Here is a 10252-nt window from a genome sequence, read left to right as displayed (position 1 = left end):
TTTAAATGCAATATTTCTTATTTAATTGGTATATTTCTTCATTTAAATGCAACATTTTTTTATTTGAATGGTATATTTTTTCATTTGAATGCAATATTTTTATTCAGATGGTATAATATTTCATTCAAATGGTATAATTTTTCATTCAAATGGTATAATTTTCGTTCAAATGAAATATTTTTTATTCAATTGGTATAACATGTCATTTGAATGCAATATTTTTTATTCAATTAGTAGTTTTTTTTATTTATATGCAATAATTGCCTTATAGGAAATTCTTTGACGTCATAAGGTCAAATTTGCAACAACGTTTGTGATTGGTCGGTAATTGTTTGGATTTCGCCCCTTTCTTTCTAAACTTGAGTGACCAAGAATTAAAAAACGCGTCAGAATATCGCCCCTCTAACTAAATTTAGCGATCCGTGCGAGTTCGTGCACTGGCTGTTAATGCCAATAATGGCCAGGACGAGCAAAAAATGCGAGTGACAAGTAATAATAATTAATTTGACACACAACTTGTTCATGGATAGAAACAGATGCCTGCGTGCATGGCAAAAACACCTCCAATGAAAACCTTTTCTGAAGAAACTCTCCTACATTCTACACATTGAAATAAAAAAAAATACATAGCTAGCCCCCTCCCCCTTCTAAGTCCAGATACATGTAATCATGACGTTCTTTAGTGCTATATCATTTTTTACTTTTCTTGATCCTCAGAGACGTTGCAGGAAGGCACATATGAAAAAAGAATAAAAAGCATCCAGGACATTACAATTATTTGGACTAAGCCCCCTCTTTTTTACTACATGTAGAAAAAAAATCACCTAATTACGACAGCAGAACCAGAAACCCACAAGAAGAGACATAAGCTGTTTTACTCCGGAACTAATTCTTTAATAAAGACAATTCAGGATAAATTGGAACCAGTTACTAACCCATGTTACAACAATAGTCCTATGACATAGGACTTCACTATGATATGAGGCGGGAACTTCATATTTAATACTATCTATAATATGTGCTCTCATGTCTTATGCTGCAAATCATTTTACATTTAGGATTCGTTGCTGAGCTTTTTTTTACTGTTCTCGTCTCCGAATCCCTTAAATAGATTTTTTTCAAGCCCCACAGTAGTTCAATAATTACTATATGTCTTTGCATAAATAAGTATGCAGGGCATATTTCAAAACATATTTTATCTTCAGGACTTTTAAATGATTTACTTTTCAATACTGCATTGGGAAAGGGGGTATACAAGTTTATTTTGTGACACATTATATAATATAATTAGGTATCCAACAAATTATATGATTGTACGTTTAGCTATTATCTAGACCCGTACAAAATGTATATAATTAGACACATTTAACGGAGGCGGATCAAAAACCTCGGTGTCTAGAGGGGGGGGGGGGGAGTAGGTTCAAATTTAGATATTTGTATAGAGATGTATATATGCGAGTATTGGAAGTAATGGTTATGGTGTGTGTGTGAGGGTAGGGGTTTCAGATCAAAGATCGTTTCTATAATTCTATATCTTTTAGTTTTTACCATTTCACTCTTTTCTTAATCCTTTGATCTCTATTATATTTGTCCTAAACATGCGTGACATATTTGCCACTGAACATAAGGCAACCAAAAGTCAATCAACGTATTCTGTATAATTCATCATTTCTTTATTATGTTATCTATAGGTTTAGTCCCGCCCCTTATCTATTTTTTGGCACATTAGGGACGACATCAAAAGTTCAATGTAGGATAAAAAAACTTAATTCATATAGTTTTTTCCACTGACCCCCTACCCCCCCCCCCCCCCCCCCTTCTAAACTTAATTTGGGAAAAAATTGATTGACCAATAAGGGTATATATAAAATCGATGTTAATTAAACAAAACTTGCAGCAATTTTGACCCCCCCCCCCCCAAAAAAAAAAAAAAAAACTATTTGAATTAAGTTTTTTATCCTTCATTGATTTTCTGATGTCGTCCCTTATCCTCTCTATGTAAACCCAATTCATGTCCTGATAAATGGTGACTTATGCATAGCATCATATGTGGTTATTAAAACAAGAAACATATTCATATTATAATTAAAGAACATTAGTGAGCGCGCTCACATACCCCACGTCCCCACATTGTCATTGGAGAAATAAAATAAGTGTAAGAAAAAAAAATTGTATAAGAAAAAAAATATTGAATCGTTATTTCCTGTCGATATGCACATCTACGTTGTATGTCCTTATTATCTGAAAAGGTTTCATGAAATTCGGTTGTGTGGTTTGAGAGGAGTTGTGATGACAAACTGTTGCAAAAGTACATTGAAGCAAATAAGTTCAAAGGGGCGTAACACTAAGAAAAAAAAATGAATCGTAATTTCCTGTCGATATGCACAACTACATAGTACATGTATGTCCTTATTATCTAAAAAGGTTTCATGAAATTCTGTTGTGTGGTTTCAGAGGAGTTGCGATGACAAACGGTTGCAGTAGTACATTAAAGCAAATAAGTTCAAAGGGGCGTAACTCCTAGAAAAAAAATTGAACCGTAATTTCCTGTCGATATGCACATCTACATAGTATGTCCTTATTATCTAAAAAGGTTTCATGAAATTCTGTTGTGTGGTTTGAGAGGAGTTGCGATGACAAACTGTTGCAGTAGTACATTAAAGCAAATAAGTTCAAAGGGGCGTAACTCCTTGAAAAAAATTGAATCTTAATTTCCTGTCGATATGCACATCTACGTAGTATGTCCTTCTTATCTGAAAAGGTTTCATGAAATTCTGTTGTGTGGTTTCAGAGGAGTTGCGATGACAAACTGTTGCAGTAGTACATTGAAGCAAATAAGTTCAAAGGGGCATAACTCCTAGAAAAAAAAATTGAACCGTAATTTCCTGTCGATATGCACATCTTCATAGTATGTCCTTATTATCTGAAAAGGTTTCATGAAATTCTTTTGTATGGTTTGAGAGGAGTTGCAATGACAAGAAATAGGACTGACGGACTGACGGACTGACGGACGGACAGACGGACGGACAGACGGACGCGTCAAAAACATAATACCCTCCGCAACTCGTTGCATGGGGTATAATAATTAATGTATGCTAGGACTTATAGATAGATGTCATTAGTTCCAGGTCATGTAATAAAGTAGGTCTTATAAAAATACAATAGTATTTTAATATTGATGATTATATACATGTTTATATATTTAATAATGCCATTTTTTTGGAAAAAAGGGTAGGGGCAAGGCGTTTTTAAAACATATCAACGGGGCGCGTTTTTTTTTTGTTCTTCGGAAGTGATCCAGAAGAAGTCCATTTCTGTTTTTTTTTATTGCATTGGGAAGATCTTCTGGCTCTCTTCCACCTCTTCTTTTTTGATAGGTTGACGGCAGAGGTACATAACAAACATGGCGTCGTTTAGTCTAAATGAAATTAATAAATTTATGAATGCAGATATATTAGAATGTGAGCTGTTTTATAAACGTTTTTATGGTATGACAGCCTTAGTAGGACATCCCTGTAGGACGATAAGCTGGATAAATATAAGAACTACACGGACAATAACAGTTAAGGGACGATTATTTGATATTCTAGGGAACGCTACTTTCAACACTATTGGGCTATTCCGTGGTGGTCAGTTTAAATTTATAGATGAAGGATGGGGAAGCGAAGAGAGGGCATTATTATTCATTTCAATCTGTCGCTAATCATGCCTATTTTTCAGCTCTTACCAGGCAACCATATTCATATATGAAATCCTTCTGTCCCCCACCCCAACAAATAAATAAATATCAAATGGTTTTCCTCTTATTTAACACAAGTTTAAATTGATTGATTGTTTGTTGCTAATTTTAACGCCCAGTGAAAATTATTTCATGCTTGTTCAGGAAAACACGAGTTTAGAAGTCACGTATATAATATGAAAATGAAGAGATGGAATATGATTGCTAATAAGGCAACTATCCACCGGAGTTCAAATATGAAGTGGATGTAAGCAATTATAGATAAGATAAGATAAGATAAGATAACAAAAAAATTATTTTAAGTCGGGTTACATGAAATACTACAAACATAAGCTCTGTAGAGCTTTTTGCCGTCATGTAGACAATCGTAAGGCCTTCAACAATGACAAAAACCTGATACTGTAAAGTCGTCTATAAAAACCCCGACATTAAAAGTGTGAACAATTCAAACGAAAAAACTAACAGCCTAATTTTACATAACAAAACAATTTACAAAATATCAAATGAGTCAAGACAGGAACCAACGACAACCACTAAACTACAGGCTCCATCCATGGGACAGGCAAATAAAGAATATGGCAGGGTGGATATAAAAACGAAGATGTGGTATGATTGCAAATGAGACAACTCTCCACAAGAGATCAATTGACACAGAAATCAACAGCTATAAGTCACCGTACGGCCTTCGATAATAAGCAAAGCCTACACCGCATAGTCAGCTATAAAATGCCCCGAAATCAAAAATGTAAAACAATTCAATCGAGAAAACTAACGTCCGAGTTAATGTACAAAAAAATGAACGAAACACAAATACGTATAACAAAGCAACAAACGGCAACCACTGAATTACAGGCTCCTGACTTGGGACAAGAACATACATACAGAATGTGGCGGGGTTAAACATGTTAGCGGGATCCCAATCCTCCCCCTAATCTGGGACAGCGGTGTAACAGTACAACAACATGTTTGTGAGCAACCCATCCCGAAGCTGGGACAGTGGTGTAACAGTACAATAAAATAACAACCTGCACAAATCAGCAAATTAACTCAAAAGATCGGTACGAGACACACAAAAAAACTAACATTAAGACAATAGACACAAAGCACCGACATAAGAGTATTTGCAATTACTGGAAGTTTGCTCAAACCTAATTACAACTGGTACTGAAATAAATCTTGTTCTCTCAGACTGAGTTATCAATCAGTACACAACGCGCGGCAAAGGATTTATTAAAAAAAGAAAACAGTCTGAGAAACGTCTGGTTAACGTTGTATATAGATATAAGAAGATGTGGTATGAGTGCCGATGAGACAACTCTCCATCCAAGTCATAATTTGTAAATGTAAACTATTAAAGGTCAACGTACGGTCTTCAACACGGGGCCTTGGCTCAAACCGAACAGCAAGCTATAAAGGGCCCCTAAAAAATTAGTAGTGTAAAACTATTCAAACGGGAAAACCAACGGTGTCTAATCTATTTAAAAAAAATCGATGTACTTGCATATAAATCCATATACAATGAAACGGTTTTTGAAAAGTGGACCGAACGTTTTGACCATCGAAATTTTGCAATAGAAATACTTATATAGTTATGACCACAAGATTTTAACAGCCAGTGCAGGACTCGCACGAACGTTAGATTTAGTTAGAGGGGCGATATTCTGACGCGTTTTTTAATTCTTGGTCACCCATGTTTAGAAAGAAGGGGGAGAAATCCAAACAATTTCCGACCAATCACAAACGTTGTTGCAAATTTGACCTTATGACGTCAAAGAATTTCCCATAATGCAATTATTGCATATAAATAAAAAACTACAATACCAATTGAATAAAAAATATTGCATTCAAATGACATTTTATACCAATTGAATAAAAATTATTGCATTTGAATGAAAATTATACCATTTGAATGAAAAATTATACCATTTGAATGAAAAATTGTACCATTTGAATAAAAAAAATTGCATTTAAATGAAAAAATATACCATTCAAATAAAAAAATATTGCATTTAAATGAAGAAATATACCAATTAAATAAGAATAATTGCATTTAAATGAAAAATATCAAATTTTTGCAACCAATACCATGGCATACATATGATTTCTATGGAATACTTACCTTGCCCTAGATTTAATGATAAATATAAATATATAGTCTTTGTGGTTTTTCGTGGACATTGGTCTCCGAGATAATCGTACCGCATCTTCTTATTTCTAAATGTAAAACACCTATAAAAACTCATCAAGGAAACCAGGTTTATAATTGGAACGACAGACACGTGTTTCGCTTACATACATGTAAGACTCATCATGCAGTGGTAATCGAAAACGAAAAGTGGAACCAAATATGGTTAAGAAAATCTATGACCGGATTATAAAAACATTAGTGTTTTGAATTATTCAACATTTTATTAACAGTAAATCTAAAGAAATTAAACATTTCTGAATCAATTTCATGTCAACACAAAAGTGGTGACTACTGGGTTGGGAATACCGTCGGGGACGAAACGTCCAACAGCATAATTTGGGATCGACCCAGTGGTTGTAAAAACTCATCAAAGACACAAGGCGTATATAAAAATGTTGCTCCTATAATACATAATTTTATATAGATGACCGCAAAGATGTATATTGTCCATCAGATCATGCAATGATTGTCCGCCATTACTGATAATCTAGATTTTTCGTGTTATATATGGAAAAAGTAAAAATATTCCATGGGTCATTAAAAAATCCTCAAACTTAGTAAAGACAGACACAACCATGGCAAAACAAAAATAAATATATATCACTCAGAAAACTAAAGATTTAGCAACACAAACCACACAACTATCGTGGGTGAACGCAGGTTGCATGAAAAAATGGCAGTTCATGCTCCTATATTGACACCCGCGAATTGCAAATCAAACTGCGTGATGGCCAACGAACGAAAGTGCAATCAAATAAGATATATCAATGAAATACACTTAGAGAGCTGCATGTACATATTATACACTGATAACCAAATTGACAATGATAATTTAATAAAGATATGAGATTTTCGTACTTTTCATAAAGGCTATTGGTCGACCGTACTATTAACTATATCTGACTTAATATGAAGTAAGCATATTGAATTCAGTTCAGACATAATATACATTTGTATCGAGGTACTATATAGTTATAAAGGTTATTTTGAAAATTTGTGTGTAAACTTGGATGACCACAAAATGAATTAAGTCTAAAGGAAATTGAAACATCAATAAACTATGTAAAATAATCTATATTACTGATAATTCTAATACAAAATGCATTGAAAATAATGCCCAGATCAAATATTTCCTGAACACTTACAAAACTGTTCACTTGTGTAGGAATATCATGAACAGATTTATACATGTATCAACATTTTGGTTGCCATGACGCTCGCCAATAAAATAAGACTTAACATATAACATTGGAATTATAAACGTGTAAAATGGAAATGAAAGCTGTCGAAATCACATCAATTTAAAAACCGAGTACGAAAACATGCGTTTGCAAAATAAGCATCTTTTGAAAGGCATTCGATCTCCCTATCATATCATCCTAGTGTCATTTAAAACAGCCAGTTTCAGATCATAAACATGGAAATCGGGAGTAAAGTCAGGTGGACGATAATAAGGCAGGAACATTGTCAGTAGTTTTTAGTTATTTGGAGAATTTGGATTTAATGGCAGATCTTTGATTGTTTCCGTAAATTTATTAACTTCTTTTATGAACTCGGGACGATTAACTTGATCTTGACTTATTGTATAGACATCTGTCAATTTCCTCCCAGTAGTCTTTAGTTAATTGTTGTCGTTCTGTCTAAACAACGTATAACCACATCTCCTGTTGTTCATAAGTAAGAGATATATGACAGAATATATGGGCTGTTTCTTTCCGAACATATTCAGTATGACTTTGGAATAATATTGTCAAATACCGGAAGTGAAACAGACTGGAGTAAAGGTATCTCTAGAACATAAGTTGAGTCACTGTGATATTATATAACAATGACCCAATTTATGATGCGTGACAGTCGTTCCTCCTCAATTAACATTGGGAGAGAAGTTTTTCAGTTCCTAATACATTGTAAATCAGTGAAACGTATATGTAATGATCATATGATGAAATGAAGTGCAATGACATACTAAATGCTTAACTGCATGGTAATATAAAATATATAAAATCGAAAAGATTGTTGAAATAATTTTAGTCATCCAAAATTAAGAACGCAAAGTAGTAAAATGGTGTATGCGCATCTATAAAGATGGTTTTCTAGACAAATCGTTCATTGTTGGAGCACATTTCAACCTTAAATATTCTTAGAGAACACAATTAATTATTTTATCGGTCCGCATACACCAAACACCTTTTTCTTGGTTGGCAAATTCCGTATATTAAAAATGAAGTAAATTTGACGCATAAAATAATTTGAAATAGTAAACTTCAACCGAACGGGCTTTATACTCAATATACCGTGTAACGAATGTTTTGCACCTCGGATAAGTTCATTAAGGATATACTTAGGTGAAATTAAAAAAAATAGAATTTAAAATTGATATCATAAGTCAGAAGAGCATTATTTAAGGAACAAAATAAGCTAAAAATATTGATAGGTTATGGAACTGCTTTTCGAGATATTATTTTAAATGGCGGGAAAAGGCTGACTCGGACTTTTACCTTATATTTGCATTTGGATCTCAAATCGAAAGAAAAGAAATCTAGAATCTGCATAAATTTGGGTAAATGACCTTTTTTTTAGCTATTGAAGTCTTATATGAAAAGAAAAATGGGAGTTATGGGCCAAAATATGTTTACCCTGTATAGTAGGAAAAAAACCAAAGAGTCGGAACATCTGAAAAAATTCCTAAACTTGACCTAAGTACATCCTTAATTGGAGATCCAAAAATCATAAGTGTTTTATACGGCCTCCTAACAAAAAAAGGTTTAAGATAAAAAAAAATGTAAGAGTCCACCTTTTATTCATTTATTAGTATTAGTTATTAGTTATTTAGATGTTTGAGATTATTTAATAAGTGGATGTTAGCTTTTATAAGTTTTTCACTTCTAATATGAAATTCACTGTGAAACTATATTTAGTAACCTTTTTGAAACTGAACTCATAGTTCGAAATATAGGTTGACTTAACCCTTGTTAGAAATCTCAATTATTTACACTTTTACAATCATCGCCTTGGATACATATCCCATCACAGACTCTTCTAACTTGATGGCAATAAAAAAAAATAAAGCTCGATTGATGGCTGCCTAATGTCCAGTGGCAAATATTACAGACAATGAAAATAAAACAGCTCGATTGATGGCTGCCTAATACCCAGTGGCAAATATTACCGGAAATGAAAATACTACAGCTAGATTGGTGGCTAACAACCTCCCTTGCAAATATTACAGTCAATGAAAATAGTACAGCTCGATTGATGGCTGCCTAATGCCCATTGACAAATATTACAGGCAATGAAAATAGTACAGTTCGATTGATGGCTGCCTTATGCCCAGTGGCAAATATTACAGGCAATGAAAATAGTACAGCTCGTTGATGGCTGCTTAATGCCCATTGGCAAACATTACATGCATATTCAGGACAATGTTTATTTAATGGGATTGTACCCTGCTTTATACTAGACAGACACGAGGAGTGCCAGCTCAAAAGGTAACATTCCAACCCACGACACCCCGCAAACGAGGTACAGACGATACCACAAGACCTTCCGATGTGGTTCCAGAAAACACCCCAAAACTTTCTGTCTTAATTTCATTTGCAGATGATACTTATAATGTAGTTATATCCTTCCTTACGTCGTGTATCGGGAAGATAGTCATTTTACCGTGAATTATACCCAAATCAAACATACCATCATCCATGTTGAATGCAGTGTATTATACACGGCAATAAAATGCGAACAATGAACACAACACTGTTTTACCGTCTCTTACAAGAAAGAAAAAAAAACAACAATCAAAATCTGACGCGAACATAACAGACATATTGTACATGTATACAGAACAAAAATATGTTCGACGGAGAATATATAAACCGGTTTATAAGTACTGAAAAAATAGCGATATTTTTGGGGATCGATTTTGAAAAGGCCTAATTAAAAGAGTAAGAGAGTTTGTCACGTATCGCTCATTGTCTTGTATATATCTAAAATCCGTCACACTCAATCAGTATATACATATAAAAAAGAAGATATGGTATTATTGCCAATGAGACATGAGACAACTCTTCACAAGAGACCAAATGGCACAGAAATTAACGACTATAGGTCACCGTACGGCCTTCAACAATGAGCAAAGCCCATACCATGTATGAATAAAAAGAGATGTGATTTTACGCCAATTAGACAACAGCAAACAAATAATATACATGCGTTTGCTTCCAGTTTATGGATTACGGCTCACAGTATTTTGGCCCTTGGCTTACTCATTTCAAGTGGACGTGTTGTTGATGATAATGTTAGGGTCACCGTCTCTATTTGTCCAGTCG

This window comes from Mytilus californianus, unplaced genomic scaffold (assembly GCF_021869535.1).
Source record: "Mytilus californianus isolate M0D057914Y unplaced genomic scaffold, xbMytCali1.0.p SCAF_5, whole genome shotgun sequence".
NCBI classification, from domain to species: domain Eukaryota; kingdom Metazoa; phylum Mollusca; class Bivalvia; order Mytilida; family Mytilidae; genus Mytilus; species Mytilus californianus.
The sequence above is the reverse complement of the archived record's forward strand: the minus strand, read 5'-3'. Positions refer to the sequence as shown.